Source organism: Oenanthe melanoleuca, chromosome 4 (assembly GCF_029582105.1).
Source record: "Oenanthe melanoleuca isolate GR-GAL-2019-014 chromosome 4, OMel1.0, whole genome shotgun sequence".
In the NCBI taxonomy this organism is placed as follows: Eukaryota; Metazoa; Chordata; class Aves; order Passeriformes; family Muscicapidae; genus Oenanthe; species Oenanthe melanoleuca.
This window is the reverse complement of record NC_079337.1, coordinates 32,635,037-32,653,455: the sequence shown is the minus strand read 5'-3', so window position 1 is coordinate 32,653,455 and position 18,419 is coordinate 32,635,037.

Sequence of the window (18,419 nt, the reverse complement as noted above, 5' to 3'; positions counted from 1 at the left end):
AGACTGCTCTAGATTCCTAAGTATCTAAAATCATAAAACAAAGGGAGTTTTCAAACGAGAAGAGAAGTAAACCTTAGTCCTATCCTCAAAAGTGTATCTGCTTGATGCCAGTGGGACAAGGGTTTTATCCTAGATATTTTGCCACTGAGCAGGTGGGCAAAATGTCATAGCAGTATGACAGCATAGTCACAGCTCTCCTCAGTTACAGGTATCAACTAAAACCTCTTGAAAATACACAGACTGTTCAGCCAAGAAACATTTAATTATACATCTTTTAGCCACCAATCCTAATTTGTTTGCTAATTAGAACAGGTTGGTAATGAGTGGAAAAAAAAAGTCAAGGGAAATTAATGCAGCACATGCCTTGCAGTGGTACTCAATAGAAGATGGAATTTCACCACTTCAGTTTGACAGTCACAAATACCTTTGAGTTTTCTGTTTTGTATATCATCCAAAATGTCTTTAAGACTTATGTGTCTTCTTGCAATTAGAGTTTATATGCTTATAAAAATGTTCTTTCCTTCTATTTTTTAATACTTCTGTGGATTATTAGCCTATTGCTGACTTCCTCATATATAAAACTGCAGATTTTGCAGTTTGCTTGCTCTATCTCATGTGTTAGCATTATCTAAAAATTATTTGGTATTAAAGAGTTTTGTTTGGATTGTTTTCTGTGTTTTAATTTCTGAAATAAGACCTGCTGATACAGCACTATGCTGTTTTACTATTAATGCATATATTGGCCTTTTAGTTGATATTTTATGAGCTTCATAAGGGAAAAAGAAAAAAGAAGTTTCCCATTATCTATTGAGCTGCTACATAGACACAGGGAAGCATTAAAATATAGCTATGGGACTTTACATATAATAAATTTAAAAAATAAAATACTGTTATTATGTAATTGCTAACAAGTTTTTCTTCAAGAGGCTGAGGTTTATACTACAATGAAACAGGCCATAATAAGGAAAATGGAAGTGCTTACCCTGCAGCAGTCAAAGAAAGAAGCAATGTCCTGAAGACACCTTATGCATTTTCAGGTATTCCCTTAACAATAATAGTTAGAAGAAATAAAATTATATAAAAGTTCAGTACATGTTTTTCAGAAAGTCCACATTCAGCAGATCTGATTCCAAGCAAATCCTGTATCTGCAGCTGAAGATGTGTGGTTTCCTACCAGGGAAACTTAATCATGTATATGGCATGCCATAAATACAATAACAGTTCAGGGCCATTTCCCAAGGCTAAAAAGAGCCCATGCACTAATAAATGTGTGACTTTGGTACTGTAGTGTGATTAATAGTGACTGTTAAGCGAGGTCAGGACTTCCAAAAACCTTGTGGCTGTTACAGTAGGCAACAGAGACTGTGTTTTGTTAGACAGGAAACAAAAACAGAGGCATAGTTCACACAAAACTTCCCTCCCTATTAATTGTCACTTGAAGTAGCAACATTTTAATCCTTATACAGCAACTTCTTCAAACTCTTAATCTGGAGAAAATTAATGCCTGAGAACACTCTGAGTTTTTATGCATGCATATAAAACACAAGATGCTGTAGTGATGAAGAACATATAAATGACTAACTATATAAATTTGCTGTGTGTCCTGCATGTCCTAATAGTAAGCAATACTCATAATTTTCCAGACACAGCAAGCTGTTTTGCTCATTGCTATGTTGCTGATGAACAACTCCCAGCTAGATTTTTATCAGGCTATACCTAACTGATTAAATCCAGACAGTTTCATTCTAAATTAACTGAAAGACATGTAATTAAATGCACCACCCAAGATGACTGATATTCAGCTAACAATTGGTTAACACTCAGGGCCTTGGAAAAGACCTTGAAGGGCACAGAGAGAAGGAAAAAAATGCTAACCTAATTTCTAGTTCATGGGCTGACTGGGATTTAGGGAGATGTCCTCTTCTAAGAGGATCTTTACTATTTCCATCACTTCCTCTCTTTCACAGTGTCTTGTTTTCCCTGGTCACTCCAAGGTTAAAACTGAAGTCTTACAAACAGCAGGTAGCAACAGCTAAAACTAACGGTGGAGCAGAAATGTCAAGGCAGTGGTTTTGTCTAACTGAGAGCATTAAAGCTTCCTGCTTGAAGGGAAAGGCCTTATTTCAGTGGGAGAGTCACCACTAGTGAGCATACCAGACAGCACAGTGATGGGCATATGGAGCATTTTAGTTCTGGGTCATTGGGCTCAAATCTGACCTAGCTTTTAGTAGCCAGTAGTAATTACCATCTGTTGACTATTAGTGGTTATATGAATTAGTCCTCTGTCTAAATCCTAGGAAAATTATTCCCTTTCACAGATAGACAGTATTCCAGATTTGTTTGGCATGCCTCCACCTTTTTGTCCCCCTGCAGGATGGATAACATCTCAAGAATTCACCCTCTTTTCCACAGAATTGGACCCTATAGGAAGTATTTGGAGTTATTACAGAGGATGTGAGCACTGGAGCTCGTTGTGTGGTCCCTGTTGTGCAAACAAAGGGAAATGCTCATGCTCCAGGGCTGCCAGTCTGGCCACCTTTTATGAAGTCAGAAACATTAAAGTTAAAGAGGAGCATGAAAATCATCTCATCTAACCTGCACTTCACATGCCATACAGCAAACAAGAATCAAATGAGAGCTACACCCTTAAATACTGTTTGGAGCTATAGCACTCCTGAGCTGTACTCTTTCACTCCACTGATCCAAGATATTACTGATAGAACAATACTTTTCTGGGTAAGGTGATAAACAAAATATGTTACCATTGGCAACTGCACATTCTTTTAAGTCTGAATTTTTTCAGCTGCAGTTTTCAACTACATCATTTGCTATCAAGAACCAAATACCATCAGAGACCTCTTTATGAGGTAGGTAGTAGATGCCATGATCAACTCCACTGAGTTTATAGCTTCTAACACAAGTACCTTTCAAAGCTCAAAGTCTTCCTGTGTGCTTTGGAAAGAATTTTAACAATACACAACTTTTTTCTTGAAGGCAGCTGGGATTTATATTGCTACAATCAGAGAGAAAAATTATCTGCTTACTTTATGCCTCCTGCCTTTCTTTTTAGGCAGTATCTCAGTATCAGTGAATTAGAAATTATTTCACATCTTTAAAGTTTTATGATAATGTAATTTATGTTGCAAGGTGTGCAACAGTCTTAATTCATAGATACCTTAATTTTCATTTAGCCTCCTTAATATTCATCAAATGAGGTCCCTGTATGAAGAAATCCAAATGTGTAGACTCTCTCCACTACTTTTTACCATTTCTCTGTTGCATGGATCCTTCTGGGATTATGGCTTTTCCAAAGAAAAAGTGGCTTTTCAGTGGCAGTAGATATCTGGATGACTAGTGCTAGTCCCTTCTTTTGCTCACTGTCCTCCTAGAAAAAAAATACATCTACTTACTTTAAAATACTAACTTCAAAATGACAGTGGGAAAAAAAAAAAAGGCCTATAAATATTTTTTTTTGTGAAAGAAAGTTTTCTCCTTCCCCATAATTCTTCATCTCTACAAGTGGCAAGTAAACCACAGCAAAATTTCTTGCCTTAATGCTTTAATTCTTTCCATTCAACATTGCAATGAGCTATCTACAGGATATTTCACAGAGTCTCCTTTAAAACTCATGCTACTCAACTCTAGAAACAGCTGACATCCCAAATTTTTTCTATGTGGCTTTGCCACTGTGGTGGCTCTCAACAGATTCCATGGCTTGTGGAGGCTCTGTTGGCAAAAGGTTTCCTTCAGCACCAGGGGAATGAAGGGAAGTCTTGGAAACTGAAGTGACAAAAGCCATCAGCCCTCTAGGGCAAAGATTAACAACTAGCAGTTCCAGGTCCTGCTAGTTCCTCCAGCCATCCTACAGATGCATGCAGAAACAAGAAGGATTTCTGTGTCTATTCTGTTGAAGGCAGAGCAGCTTGTGCTGGCCTGTCTCCTCCTTTAGTCCTTTTCATCCCTTGCACACCCTTCCCTCAGCAAGTCTCTGGGCATCTCCAACCTAGTGCATCACTCAGAAGACCATACATCCACCACACATTTTCTCTGCTCTCTCCCTCCAGTTCCTCACCATGAAAGGGCACCATGTAGTTTGCCATTAAAAACTTCTTTTTACTTTACTAGATTAAGCACTATTTTTCCACAGTCTTCTAGTTTCATAAGCAGCTGAGAGTCTTAATATCATCACAAGAATTTTCCTGCTCTTTGTGTCCCTGCTGAAGCTGTTGATGAACTCTTAATCAAGGTAATTTGTGCCATGGCTTTCAGTCATCAACATGATTTTTACCACGCTATTCAGACTCCTATCAGCCCTCTGTGTGATCTGTTTTTATTGCTTCAACAGAACACCATGCATGCTTTCTGTCCTTTTGCCCTCTACTGAATCTCTTGTCTGCTGTTCTTAATGTCAGGAATGTTGAATTCATAACATTTTTTATTTAAAGAGGAGAAACATCCTGTGCCCTATGAATGTTGATGCTGAGTGTTCCCAAAAAATGCTGATGTGCTCTTCTAAGTGATACCTTTTAACCATCAAATATCTTCAAGCATATTAAATTACCTCTGAGCTTGCTTTCATGTTAGTTTGGAGGCAAGGTTGCTTTGAAGTGTTTTAAAAGACATTCTTTTATGTGTTGCAGTATTAAAAATGCAATGCTTTACCTTTAAAGGATGAGGAGCTTTCTGAAAACTGTCTGGGGGCTTTGGGGGTGTTTGTGTTTATGGCAATTGTTCCTGTCAATGTGTAATGACAGCTAAGTATTTTCTCCAGTGACTTTCACAACCAGAATCAATCAGGTAGCAGCATGAACACACAGCAGTACATACTCAGACATAAATTGATTTACGGGGTCATTACTTTTCTCACTAACTTAAGGGAGCAGCTCCTATTAGTGACACCAGGAGATGCTTGACATTCAACTTCTCATAAAATAATAAGACATAGAAACAAGACTGAATCTTTCAAACTGATCCTAGCAGCAAGTGGAAAATTACATTTAAAGCTGCTCTAATATAACAATTCAAGATTCTGGGGTGACCCTGATAAAAGAGCACAACTAATCTCTGGAGCATGTATTGTAGAATTAAACTTTCAATGGTCTACAATTACCATGAAATTATTTCACATTTATGTGTATCTGAAAAAAAAAAAAAATTAGGAATAAAAAAGAAATTCCTTAGGGCAAACATTCTAACTATGCATCGCTTATATAAAGTTGCAAATTCCATTAAAATTTGCATATATATTTATGGATCTCTATACATGCAATATAATACCAAGACATTGTTTAATTTGTGTTTTAGTTGTTGATACCATTCAGAACAGAATTCCTTCTGATAGACAGAAATAGAAATATCAATGCTATGTCAACTCTGCATTCTAAGACTTTTTTAAAGCCAAAATGTTTAAGTGATATTTTACTGTTCAACAATGTACATGTCACTTAATACCTGCCATCCCACTGTTCTACCACCCAACCTATGTTCTGTGCTTCAACATGAAAGGGGAGTCTGTCTCCTGAACATCAAAGGCTGACACTTCAGAGCTTTTTTGTTACTGCCTGTGCTCTGCCTGACACAGTTGAAGAGATTGCACTGAGAGCTCACCTGAATCAGCTTTAACACTGCAGTTCTGCAACAGTGATGCTCCTTTCTTTAGCTAGCCCAAACCCTCTTATCCAGTTCTGAAGTTACTTTTGGGTTAAGTCCATTCAGAACTCGCCACTGCTCTCAGATAAATGCAATGGAAATTGTAGGGCCACATCAATGTGGCACATTCCCTCTTGCTGCTTTAATTTGGTGCTAGTGATGTCTCATGGTAGACAGGTAAGAAGCATAATGTAGTCTGAATTCTCAGCTGCCATTCCTGGCTGTGCAATAGTACTTAATTATTTATTTATTTTTTAATAATGTATTCCTTTTTCAGGAATGAGTTGTTTCAGGACTAGAAAAACTTTTCTGAACAAGCTGTATTTACGGTAGAAACTACAAAACATTAGTAAGATAAGGCATCCTTTGACCAGCATCTTTCTCATACTGACACAGCACTGTGCAGGGAAAATCAGCAAGATAGTACAGTCTGTCCAATATTTACTTTCTTTAGTTTTCTGGATAAGTCCAGAGACTTGATAAAATCCATTTTAAGTTTCTGAAAAACAAAAGTACAAAAAGCAGCATGATGTATTTAAGTTTAAATTTTCTTGAAACTTTGAGTTTAAGGAAGTGCCACCACTATATCTAGTTCCATTTTTGTCTCAACAGAGAAGATTACTTCACTCAAGAAGCTGAAGGCTTCATGTATTTACAGATTTCTTTCATGGCTACTTTTATGTCAGGACCTTTTCCTTTGCCACTTTCTGTCTTCATCTTATCCCTCATCCTACTTCTTTTTTTTTTCCTGTGTTTAGATCACATCTTTATAAGTTGTGTTTTCTTTTCAAGAATAAGCATCTCCTTTAGCTCAGCTATGTTTACTGAAAGATTTTTTGATCATTCTGTGGCTGCTAAAATAACTAAGATTTATCTGTCTTAGAGAGCCTGTATGAGCTTGTCCTGTGTATTAGAATAGCACTCTGGTGGAAAGGCTAATGCAAAAGCCTAGAAAACCAGAGTTTAAATTCCATTTTTCTGGTAACAGAGCTGCCATTGTGGACTCTCAGAGAGTATATGTTGGTCTGTTTGGAAGAATGGCTGGTGGAGTTCCTTAAGAGGCAGTCCTGAAGGGAAGAGTCCAGGAAGGCTGGATGTTCTTTGAGAAAATCTTAAAGGCACAAGAGAAGGCCCCATGAGGTGAAAGGTGAGCTGGCAGGCAAGAAGACTGGACTGGCTGGAATTCAGGAAAAAAATTTGAGAGTTTATGTCCTTTGGAAGAAGCAGTAGGCAACTTAGAACTTCAAGGATGTTTGTGAGATCATGCAGGTTAAAGGATTAAAGGGTCTAAAGATCAGCTAGAAATTTATCTGTCTGCTTCTATGAAAGACAACAAAAAATGTTTCTTTAAATACATCAGTAACAAAAAGAGGGCTAAGGAGAATCTCCTTCCTTTGCTGGATGCCGAGGGAACATAGTAACAGAAGAGGAGAAAAAGGCTGAGGTAGTTAATGCTTGCTTTGCTCCAGTCTTTGGTAGCAAAATCAGTTGTTCTTTGGGTACCCAGCCCCCCAAAATGGAAGACAGGGTCTTAAAGACTGTGTGTCACAATTAATAGAGAATGGCAGAATAAAGCAACATAATTATTTCATTATTTCTCACTTATATTGTCTCTATGAATGAAATTCTTTGTTTAAGAGCCAACCGACTAATGTGCTGGAGTCTGTATGAACACAAATTAGAAAAACATTCTCTGGAGCAAAGACTCCACAAACAGATAGACAATAGATAAGAAGTGGATACTGCAAAAAATAATGGACATTTCAAAAAAACAGAACTTTCTGTTTCCTGGTTAGGTAAAGAAATGATTCCTGGATTAGATAGAAATGGAATTCTACTGACCAGGATTAACAATCATCCTTCTATATCAAGAACATGTTTTGTTCAAGGTTTTCTGCGAGTGGAGGGGAATTTTAAGGATTATAATGGAGTAGCTTTGTGGCTATTTATGACAAATCTCTAGTTTAGGAGATGCATCATAGGTCAAGGATAAGGGTAGCTTTTAAAAATTTACAAGTGGAGAGTAAAGGCTTATGGCTATGATATGGTTGATACTGATGAAAGAGAAAACTCTTGTTCTTCTGCTACAAGGAAAACATGATTTTCTTTGTGACTCTGTTTTATGTCATAAGGTAGAAAGTTTCTGCATGAGAAAATCTATCTCCTTGCTGTGTCATTGCTATTTCCACAAATAAACAATAGCATTTCTTAACTCAGCTAAATGTTCTTGCTACAAGATCTGTTCAAAATTGCATGTATTGCATGTTAGCAAATATTCACCAAAAATGAATTCATCAAAATGAATCAATTCCTCAAAATTCATCAAAAAATTTGCCCATCTTCAATGTTAGTGATTTTCAGAGACCAAACTCTTTTTCTGATTTAAAGCACACAGACCAGGATTTTATTGTTTTCAGATTCTTAGTTCTCTGGTTCTGATCCCTATTAAGGAAAATTCTGTCTCTTCTCCAGACTCCTCCTTCTGTCTACAGCATGCACAAGCTTGAAAAAGAGCTTAGTGTAAAAGGCAAAAGGTACACAATTCCACTTTTGAGCCCCTGCCTCGTCCTCCAGACTGAATTGTGTTTAGACAATATTATTACTAATTAACACTCTGACAATTAGCCAAGTACAAGACCTGCACCTCCTGTAGCAGGTGATTCAGAACTTTCAATTCATCTTTCTATTTCCCACAGCTTAGCACTGAATTATTAAAATACTTATTGAACTCTAAAGGCAGGTGGTTAGAATTTAAAATATGGATTAGACACAGTAAAAAAGCAGAGGGAAAACTTAGGCAAGCAGTAAAAGACCCTTATATATACAGCTGTACATCCTGTGAGAGCACTAAGGTAGAAGTAGCCTTCAAGTTAGGATACCCTGGATCTTTTTTATGCATTTGCCACACAAAGTCTCATAGCTACACTTGCAGAGCTTGCAGGTAGCTCATGAATTCCTTCCTGCCTGATTAGCTGTGAGTATGTATTCATACTGTACTGTACTGTTCATCATGTACTGATTTTTTTAATTTAGCACACAGCTGTTTCTGTGAGGCTCCTTTTCCACAAACCTATTTCCTGCTACCATGGTAGAGACAGCTTCAGTCCCTGAGCCCTCAAGTCCTTGTTTTGTGGTTTAAGTAACATAAATGATTACTTGGGAAAGCAGACCCCGCATTGTAGCTTTTAGATTTTAGCCAATTTTTGCTCTATATGGGAAATCACACAAGACTCTTTCTTCTTACAGATAGTAGACTGCAGGGGTTCCACAGGAAAACCCCATGGAAATGGCCAATCTTACTAGGACAGAGCTGAGTTTGTTCCTTTTGTCGTGGGAGCTTTTGTGACACTGCTGGAAACCACTGCATTGCCCTGCACCTAGGAAAGGCAGAACTGCTGGATGGATAAGCAGCAAGATGAGGAAAACATCCCCAGAACTTGTGCCACAGTGTGCTGGTTACAAGGCCATTTAAAAGCAGTTCTTGAAGGCAAGAAGCAGGTGTAAGAAAGGGTGGTTGCTGTTTTGCAGAAACCCCCATGCACAGCTACAGCCTCCGAGTGGAGTGGCTTGAGAGCTGCTCAGCAGGGTGGCATGTGCTGCCTTATAATTTCAATTTTTCATATGGTCTGCATGTGTTCTGTAATTTAACACTCCTTTCTCCTCTGAGTCTTCTGCCATGAGCATGAGTTTGTAACAATTTCCTGAATGAAAGGTGTGAAACATAATGGGAAAAAAGCAAAAAGGGATCACTAAAGAGAAATCTGGGCCCTGACATGTTTCTGGATCTCCTTTTCCTTTTCTTTTCTTTGAAGGCGATTTCAGACACCCAGACAAACACATCTAAAAGTTGTAGACTTCCTTCCTGCCATTTACTGATAATCCTTCCTTCTTGTATCCTGATAAACACAATAAATATCTGTCACCCAGATAAAAAAGAACAAGACAACAAAATATACATCAATAATTGCCAAAAAAGCTGTTAAAATACTATGAAACAGCAACATTTGTTGCTGCACTTCTACACTTCTGTTAGACTGATAATTTAGGCACAGAACTCTTCCTTCCAGAAGGAAATTAAATTTTTAAAAAATCAGTCTTTTTCTGAGTTGGTGAAATCTTGTAAAGCTTCACCAAAAATATTGTGCATGCAGAAAGAGACCTCTCTATCTTTCCAAGCATGTCTATTCAGTCCTTAGAAATGAGACAAGTGGTTCTTGATATTTGTCTCTTGTTGCTAATCCTGGTAAGGATGCATTCAGCATCAATCAGAAGTTAAACTTCCTGACTGCTGGGAAGTGGCTGAATCAAATGCACTTTGGGAGCTCAGGCATCCCTCCTTCCCAGCCCACCAGAGAGCTAAGGCTCTGTACTCTCAAACCCAGGAGGTTTCTCCCATCCCAGCCTGACATGCCATTGCTGCTCTTCCCACGGGCAGGTCTGGCCAAGCAGCAAGATGCAGACACCTCAGTACTGACATTTCCTCACACAGTGCCTTTCCCACCCTCCATGTAAAACCCAGTTCTTACTGACCTGGAAACAGAGATAGCCCAGCCTTGTATCACCTCTCCAGCTCCACTCTCTAGATTCATAAGACTGCCACTTTCTAATGGATAATAAAGGCTTAAATTCCTTCTAATCATAAAATTAAAGAATTACAGAATGTCTTGGGTTGGAAGGGACCTTAATGATCATCTAGTTCCAAACCCCCTTGCCATGGGCAGGGACAGGTTACTCAAAGCCCCATCCAACCTGGCCTTCTGGGCAACTTGTTCTGGTGAGTCACGACCCTCACAGTGAAGAATTTCTTCCTAACATCTAATCTAAACCTACCTCTGCAAGTTTAAAGCCATTTCCCCTTGTTCTATCAATACATGCCCTTGTATAAAGGCCCTCTCTAGTTTTCATACAACCCTCTATTCATGCCTAACCACTGGGCCCTTCCCTTGTCTCTGGCTCAGAGCTTGGGATTTTCCAGGTGCAGGTTGCTCTGTTCACCCACCCAGTCTGGGCTGAAGTTCCCTAGGGAATTACACATAAATAAATATACACACACAGACAGGGGCTGGCCTTCACTGGGTGTTGTGGTTTTAAGCCCAGCCAGCAGCCAAGCCCCCACAGCCACTCACCCACTCCTTCACCAGTGGGATGAGAGAGAAAACCACAAGGGTAAAAGGGAGAAAATTCATGGGCTCAGATTAAGACAGTTTAGCAGGGAAAGGAAAACCTGCACACACAAGCAAAGCAAAACAAGGAATTAATTCACTGCTTCCCATGGGCAGGGATGTTCAGCCATCTCCAGGAGAGCAGGGCCCATCACAGGTAATGGTTACTTGAGAAGATGAAGACTGTCACTCTCGATATTCTCCCCTTCCTCCTTCTTCTCCCCTCTTTCTAACCCGAGTCTGAAATACCCCTGTGGCCAGTTTGGATCACCTGTCCTGGCTGTGTCTCCTCCCAAACTCCCATGCACACCCACCTTCATCCCCAGCCTGCCATATGAGAAGCAGAAAAAGCCTTGACTCTGTGTAAGCCCTGCTCAGCAATAACTAAACCCAAAAATCTCTGTTATCAACCTGCTCAGCACAAATCCAAACCACACCCCCATACCAGCTACTGTGAATAAAATTACCCTAGCCAAAAGCAGCACACACAGACACACAGACAGACATACACACAGCCTAAAGGCACCTGTGGCCCCTTTACCAGTTTCTAGCACTTGGATCCCTTGAATGCTTCTTACATATAGAGAGTGAAAAAGAATAGGACAATAGGAAGAAGTAAATCCCTCAGTGATTAAGCACTTGGCTCAGCCTGGAGAGCATGCTGTTCATCTTACTGGAAGGAGACTATCCTTCTTTTATCCAGAACTCTGTTCTGGGTCATCTCATCAACCTTAAACCCTCTCTAGGTCACCTCAACCTTCTGCAGTCACACCTAGGTGTGTTTGGCCTTGCAAGAGTGAACTCTCCAAAATGTCCCCAATGCTCCTCTAAAACTGTGTGTGGAGTGTGGCAGTCTCTCATTTCACTTCCACTTAATGAGTTGTGAAATCTTGTCCTTCCTCAAGGTCCTATAAGCAACTTTGTGAGTCTCTTTCTCTGTTATTTTTGCTCAGCAGTTTCTCATGTCATGTCCAACAGTTTTTTGTAGTTCTCTCAGCTAGCTAAATAGCATGCCAGGACCTGCACACCTCTACAATGATTATTTGGCAAGGTACTTATCTCTATGCATACATTTAACTGTACGCCCTAAGTTTCACTGGGTTCCTCAGTGGCTACTTTCTATCTTCAAAAGAAAACACAAATGCTGTATGTGTATGTTTTCTTTGAAGAGTCATTGCAAGATGATTGCTATTAATTATAATTCCACAAAATCCCCTATGTTCCTGTTACCTATTTTAATATAGGGGCACCACTGTTTCATCAATCTTATGAAGAACACCCACAGGCATAGCTTTTAATGAATCACAATGATTGTTGCATTCTTATATCTGAAAAAAATCCAACCTGAGAACCCAATAAGACTGCATCTAAGATAAGAACTAAATTTTCTTGTTTCACATGGAAGTTTAGATTTACTTGAAGGCAAAAATGCACATAGATAGAGAGATACATTTATATTTGCATGTATTTACTTTAGTCAATATTTCTTCATAGCAGACATAATTTTTCTCAACAGTTTCCTGTGGGGTATTTTAAATTATATAATATTATAATATAGAATATAAAATATATAAAATACATTATTATATATTATATATTATATATTATATATTATATATTATATATTATATATTATATATTATATATTATATATATACTAAATATATAATATATCTATTTTATATATTATATATATTATATGTGATATAATAATGCAAAAGCAGCCCTGGAATACAAGTATACTTTATACAAATATACTGTAAGCTGATAGGAACATACTATTATCTTCTCCTATAGAGGAATTTCAGTTTGAGTTTTGGCTACTTAAATTTTACATTTTTTGAGACAGACACCTTCATAATACAATCTGGAAATAATTTTACTGCAATGTGCAACACGTTTACTTGCCATCATCAGTAATATTCAGTAGAATATTCTTTGTTTTGTTGTGGTCCTTGGTTTGTTTTAAATATGATAAAGAATACTGGACTCCTTAAATTTCTTGTTTCAGGAGCCATCTGGTATCTGGGCATAAGGAAAGAGTAATTAACCATATACAAGGGTATATGCAGTCCACAGCAGCATGAAAAGCTTACAGTGACAACTCACTTGTTTCCTTTAGCAAAGATGGGGAAAGACAGAATTTAATAAAGAAGGACATCTAGCTTGTATCATATTTGGGTAAAAAACAGACCTTCAAATCTGCTGCATATCTTTACATTATGTGAGAGATTTTTATAGATTTAGCAGTCTATAAAGGCAAAATTGTTAAGTGAGGAAATCAAATTGTCTAAACATAGAGGCAAAACCATCAACAAGAAAGGTTTTCTCTCTCACAGAGTATTGGAGCTGTAAACTTGCTGCAGATAGTTATGGATTTTCATACTGCTGGAGCAGCTTGAATGGAAATCACTTACATGCCAACTGAGCGAGGAAATTTGTGAGTCATTTTGCAAATCCTCCTCCTTATGTAAACACTGCATATGGTAAAGATGAAATAAGTGACCTAGTCAAGTGAAAGTTTGCCCTCTGGCTCTGGCCTGTGCACTCAGCTGGCTGAATAAAACCCTGTCTGCTTGGAAAGATTTGCCTTTTTCTAATGGTTCAGACATGCAGCTCAGAATTCACATAAGGAGGAGACAGGGTTTAATTCTCTGCAGCCCATTTTTGTCCAGGATAATTGCTAGGATGTCATAACACCTGTAGGATAGTGTCTATTTCTCACCAGGAATGTAGTTACTGTGCTCTACACTGCACATAAAGGTGGAAAATGCTCTTAAAAGTCTATATTCTGAAATCTTAACTCTAGAAGTCATTCCAATTTAAACAAAGTCAAGCATAATTAAGTATAATTCTTTCTGTAATTTAGACTAATTTATGCCTTTTATAATAAGTGGAGGGTTTTTTAGGTGAAGAAGAGCCTACATTGCCTGATAACATTCAAGGATATCATAAATTCAGTCATCCAACAGGTGGAACAGATAATGTCTTTATATTTTCCTGGGTGATTTTACAATAAGGAAAGATCAAAGCTAAAAATGCCTATGCCTTTGCTCAGATGACAACAAGGCATGACTCCCTGAACATTTAGACAGGCAAATAAAGATTTCTTGCATTATTAACTTCTTCTATGTACAAACTGCTTTATTTTCTTTATAATGGTACAATGAAATGACTGTGAAATAATTCAGTGGAATTATGTTCTCTTTTTAAATATTAATTTTGAATATCTACCTAATGACACTAAAGATCAGTTTTCTCAGCATGTGAACTGCTGAACTAGGAAGGAAAAAGGAACTTAAAGGAGGAGTTTAGTGGTTAAAAATTTCAGTTCACATATGAATGCCAATGAAACAGCAGATACAAAGACTTCAGAAAAATTTGAACCAGACAGAAAAGATTATTAGAGATTGTCATGTAAGGCATATATACAAAGATAATGACAATTTTTATATGCAGGGTCTCAAGCATGTAAGAAACCTAGATAGGTGCTTGGGGATAACTTTGCTCCAAGCAGCATGTGAACTACTTGTTCTCCCTGATTTCTGTCAGTATAGTGTATAAACAGAAAAGGCAGGGTTAACTAAAATACTATTTCAGACCTTGTTGGAAAAACTGACACCTTACTTTCATTAAATATTTTCTCTCTTGCACATATGGGATGCACCCACCGAGATGCTCTGCTGTCTCTAAGCACAGGCAAGGTTAAGCTGTTTTCTGGAAGTGCATGCCTGAGAGGCAAGTGGCTGTGGCTCTGCTATGCATACTGTAGTCTCAGAAATGTTAGACAGCAAACACTGTCTGATGTAGCTCCATTTGTAGCTCCAAAATTTAGCCTGCAACTGCTTTTTATTGCAACATCTAGCTAGTCCTAGCTTATCTCATCTCCTTTGCCATACCAAAATGAATTGATGTCTTCCTGTTGAGATGTACAGAGATAGTTCAGCACCCACTTACAGAACTGATATACCATCTGATCTAGAAATCTAGATCTGAGAAAGAAAGAAAGAAAGAAAGAAAGAAAGAAAGAAAGAAAGAAAGAAAGAAAGAAAGAAAGAAAGAAAGAAAGAAAGAAAGAAAGAAAGAAAGGAAGGAAAGGCTGTTTGTATTGGTTTTAAATACTCTAAAGTGGTGGCATGAAGCTCCAGTTGAGGAGAACCCAAAGAGAGCACACATCAGTCAAAGGCAGCTCTGTTTACATCCTTGAAATTTTGTTTTTCTCTGAACCTCATGACACTTCAACCTTAAACTTAATTGATCTTGTCAATTACTCTATATCATAAAATCTAATACTGTTGTTTAGATATTGGAAGTAATGTTCATCCTGGATTGACATCCACCAGGTTTTTACTCCTTCATGTAGAACATAAGTCAAAGAGGAAGCCAGGCATTCTTCTGCCTGAATATTACTAGTTTCAGTCAGTATAATGGCTCTGCTTTTCTTTTGCATTTTCTTTTCAAAAGCAGAGAGATGAAGATGAGCTTCTACTTTTCCTTAGTCAATATGGGAATTGCTATATTATTTCTCCCTATCATTCACTGCTAAGAATCAGCTTTTGTAGACTGAAAAGCATTTGCACGGAAATAGATTGAAGAGCATTCATATCCACAGCAATTAGAGTGTCTTTGGCTGTAAAGAGAAAAAATGTTTTTCATTCTGTGTTCAGGAGCAGTGGCTTAGACACAAATCAAAACAAAAGAGAGCTTTCAGCAAGCACCATGCTATTAAATACTTTCCTGGTCACACCTTCTCACACACAGCAGGCTTTTAAGAGCCTTTGAGCATGAGGTTGTATTGCATGTATGTGACCACCATTATTTAAAGAAGTATAACAGTGACATCTAGTGCAATAACATTGCATGGCAGGGCCCAGAAATGGCTTTGGTAGCTTATTTACATTTTTTCAAATACTGAGGCAAAAGTAATTGCCAGTGCAATTTCTGCAAACTAAATTTACTACAGGAACTTTGATGCGATATTTTATCGGACTGATGTTAATTTCTGAAGTCTTGGTCAGTCAAAAAAAAAAGATAAACACTTATGACCTAGAAGAGGAGCAAACTGTAAAGGAAAAAAAATGAAACTTTTGTTTAATTCTGATGTGCTCTTAAAGAAAAAGGGACCTACCATCCAGTCCTGACAGGTGGTTTTGCACCAGGCTCACTGACCTCTAGTGCCTCTTATTCAAAGGAAAAGGAGAAAGCTAAATAGAAATCTATGTAGATAAAAGAGACAGTTAAAATATTGCCTTGGGAGTGAAAAATGAAGAAGGTAATGTAAAGAATCACTCAGCAAAGCAAAAGAGAAGATATTTGAAAAGGAAAAAGGAGAACAATTACAGGACATCTGAAGACGATAAGAAAAATAAGAGAATGACAATGATGTTAGCACAGTGGGAAAACCCCTAAATGCCAAGTCTAACAATGGGTGGGGATGGGAGGGAGGGATGGGGAAGAAGAAATAATTATGGGAGAGAACATTAAATAAATTGTGCTATTTTAATTCTTTTCATACAAAACAATAGGACCCTAAGCTTTCATAACTGGTCGTTCAAAATTCACATTTTTATTGGTCATTACCCGTAATACTGCTTAAAAGGGTGGAAGAAAGTTTATTGTATCTCAATTTCAGACCCAGCAGAAATTTCAGAATTATCTGCCACCACCAGTGCTGCTGAATCTGAATGGGAAACATTTGCTCAGTTGTATCTAATCATTCCCTTAGAATGAGGAAAGCAGAGAATGAAAATACTGTCCCATTATTTGCTGTGAAAATGGCATGAAAGGAACAAGAATGAAGCTGATAATGCTGAGACATTTTAATAGTGGTATAGCAGAGGATTAAATGTTTTGATCACATTTGTTCAGCTCCTGTTGGCTAAATACCAGTTTTACTTGAGATGAATCATGGGTGAAGGTGCAAAATAGATCTTATCCTGTTACCCTGACACAATTCTATAGCTGCCTTCTCTCACTTGTGATTTTGCAGTGTCTTAGTCACTTCACACTTTGGCCACTTTGCCAAGGAAGGCAGAGCTACTCCGAGAGCCTTACTCATGCTAGAGACATTTGCATTTTTTTGCAGTATCCCTGGCTGTCTTCAACAGTTTTTGATTTCAGTTTTGATTGCTGAAACACCTTTTGGATCCTTATGGAAAGGAGACAGGCTATCTATTTAAAAAGAGAAAACTAGAACTATTCTATTTCTTTCAAGGTATTCCAATATGGAGAACATGATGACCTACTGCATTGCATATGCACAGTAGATCCATAGACCTCAGGACACTTGTGTCTGAATACACTGTGCAATATGTGCACAGTAAAGCCATAAAGACATTTCCCACAACCATGGTGCTGTGTGTGTATTCCATAGAAATTTCCAGGCTTTCCAAAGTCACGATTGCTCTCTCAGAGCTGCTGCATAGTAACTCCAAAAGGAATTGTGAGGAAATGAATTGCTTTGAATTGTTTTGAACAGTTTTGAATCCTGTTCTATTATTCAGTCCTGAGGTGAGATCCTTCAAACCTGGAAGTAAGGCAGGGGAGTCTGATTAATCTCTCATTGTCACTGTCTTTTTGACCATCTTATAACTTAAAGCAAAGACCTGTATGAAAACAGTGGTGACTTTATGAGGAGCAAAGAAGGCTGGCTTCCTTCTCCTGAGCCAGTCTCAAGTGAGGATTCTGCTTCCAGACACCAAGAAATGCCAGGGAAATGCAACAAAACCAGAAGAGCCCAAGGGCCGAACAAAAAATGATTCCGTGACGTCTGGAGGTTTGTAGTCAAAAAAAGATTAGAAATGTTTAATTTAGGGAGGAAATAAACAAGAGAAAAGATGAATATATCAATAACATAAGAAAGAGGAATCACATACTCACCCATCATCTCAGAGTATAAACAGGCTGTCACAAATGCAAACCCAAATTAACAAGAGCAGCCTTAAAAATCACAGATAACTACAATCAAGCAGATTTTTGACTGAAAGGATCACATTACACTCTGACAAGTTTGCCACTGGAGTTATTAAAACCCTGTGCCTCAAGCCAAACCAAAACCAGATTTCATGTTCTCAATGGAGCAAGAGCTAGTAAATCAGAGTTCCAGGAGGCCTGTGACACATGCTCACCCCCATGGGCAGCAGATCCTGCCCACACCTGGCTGCCAGCTGGGCAGGAACCTCTCACCTCAGCCAGAACTTTCACCTCAACAGAAATTTTAAATTAAACCCCAAGTGTTCTCTCCCTGAATTCACCACTGTGTCTGCCTTTCCCTGCTCATGACTTATTAAAACTATGCTCAGCAGGGACCATGAAACCTTGCATGGGCCCCTCAGTTTTTTCTGAGTTTGAAGCTTTCACTTTTTTTCCCCTTTTATAATTGATTTTTTAAAGCTTTCACTTTCTGAGTCCTTTTATGCCTGAACTTCTTACATTTTTTAAAAGGCAGACTCTCCCACCAAGTAGGATGTTGGTTAATGATTAAGGCTACATACTTGACTACCTTAAACCCAGAAAAAGCTGCTCTTCTAATAATTTTCAGTCTCTAATGTGATCCTAGAATGAAGCCACAATCTCTTCTTTCCCCTTCTATGGTCATATTACATACAG